We start from the raw sequence: 2384 nt of genomic DNA on the forward strand, positions 1-2384 counted from the left end.
ACAAAAGAAGATTACTGGGGTCGATTTATTCGAGTGAAACAAATTGTCGAAGACGGTGCCCCAGTATGGCTGCAGTCTAATGGCTGAAACAAGAAAAAGAAAAAAAAATGATATATACATACATACATACGTACGTACCTATGTATGTATGTATGTATGTATGTATGTATGTATGTATGTATGTATCTATCTATCTATCTATCTATCTATGTATCTATCTATGTATCTATCTATCTATCTATCTATCTATCTATCTATCTATCTTTCTATCTATCTATCTATCTAGCTAGCTAGCTAGCTAGCTAGTAAAAAGAAAAGATATATACATGCATATGAATGGATATATCTTTTCTTTTTACTTGATTCACACACGCTCACACACAAGTTGTGTATAATTCTTAAACACTTAAATGAAATATTTTTTTCGACGCTTCATCGTAGAATGTCACGCAGTGCATTTTAATAATTAATAATCTTGTTAATTGTTCTATGGTATCGTTGTAAGTATGAATTTTGTTAATATTGTTGAGCTCGAGGCAAAGTTTTATTTAGCAGAACCATGTTCAAATTCATTCTAGCTGTGGCCATCCAGTCAGTACTTACGAATGCATTGCTAAATATATTCGTTTTTTTTTTCTTTCAGACAGTAGTGTACAATTTGTGTGAAGTTTAGCTGTTATTTCTGACATGTCAAGCAACGTTATGAATGATCTCCAGTGATTTGTATGCAACGAAGGAACTATGCACAGTTATGTATTGATAGGTAGACATTTCTTGAGTGATAGATATTTCCACGTGTTTCTCCGATAATTGCCTGCGCATTGTTGCATTTTTCCAGACGTGAAAATTTGAATTAGTTACGCTGACGGGTATAGAATTTCAGTTGTTGTGTGTAGACATCTTCTGTACGGTTATCTTCTTAATGACTGATTCTCCACTTATGATTAGTGTTATGCGATTAATGATAAATATAACTGATAAATTTAAGAGACAGTGATAATATGATAGAATATCTCATGTAGGGAACATCGGTTGCATAAGTAAGTATACCTACGTCCGTAGAGAGTAGAGCACAGAATACTTTACAGGAAACCGAATAACAGCATCAGATTCAGCGTGAAAAATTACATAAATAAACCAAATTTGTAAATTTTTCATTTCATTATAAAATTTCAAAAAGTGTAAGTCAAACAGAAAAGATCCTAATATCCTCCCAACAAATATTGAAACCGTGAGAATCCTGAATAAGAGGTGAAGTATAACCAGCTGTCACCTCTTGTAAAATTTAATGAAATAAACGTATTTGAAATATACTTTGCTGTGAACGAAAATGGAAAAGATGACTAAATTACGAGCGGAGGCCCACTTTATGAAGCCAGAAACAAGAGATAATAAAAAGGGTGGGGGAAAGAAAGAAGCAAAATCTGTGTTGGTGTCATGAAATAATGTAGAGAGAGATGAATGGGTAAAGTGGTATGTGACGTCTGATTTGAAGAAAGACACGTCAGAGTGTAAACGGAAATCTCTTTCAGACACAAGACCAATCAGAACATTATAGACCATTCTGTTTGGTTATAGAAAATGGTCGAGAGATCCCTTTAAGAATCCCAGATGAAGTGAAAATATTCAAATGGAAATCAAGACTGTGTTATGGATTTCCAAAGATTCGAACTTATGAATAGGTAAAGAAACGAAAATTCAAATGAACAGAAAACGTTATGAGACGCAAAACTGTCGTTATCGTTTCCCTCCAAATGGAACCTTCCATTATCTTATGTCAATAGAAATTAATTCTATCTCGAATACTCAGTAAATAAGGACATAATTTAATTAATGTCAGGTTGTTTACTACTAATTAATACAAAAAAAAGAAAACTGTGGTGTAGCGAGGCTATCAGACACTACCAGACATAGGCAAAGCTTCTCCTCATATATAGCAGACACAGATACACACGACCGACCGACCGACCGACCGACAATATAACGTGAAATACTAATGGGAAGACTAAAATATCTCTATTCCTTACCCTCCTCCACTCCTCTTTCCCCTCCTCTTTCCCCTCCTCTTTCCCCTCCTCTTCCTCCTCCTCCTTCTCTTTCTTCTTCTTCTTCTTCTTTCTAAATATATACACAAATGTATACACACACATATATATAAATGAAAGAATAGAGTCAAAAATAAGAGGGAGTACGATTCGACAGCTCAACTATATATATGCAAGTGTATATATATATATATATATATATATATATATAAGCTTTTAAATACGTATATACATAAACTGTAAAATATATGTGAACGACACATGCATATCTATCTAACTATCTATCTATCTATCTGTGTATATACCCATCTATGTATCTATGCATCTATCTATCTATAT

Source organism: Octopus bimaculoides, chromosome 12 (assembly GCF_001194135.2).
Source record: "Octopus bimaculoides isolate UCB-OBI-ISO-001 chromosome 12, ASM119413v2, whole genome shotgun sequence".
NCBI classification, from domain to species: domain Eukaryota; kingdom Metazoa; phylum Mollusca; class Cephalopoda; order Octopoda; family Octopodidae; genus Octopus; species Octopus bimaculoides.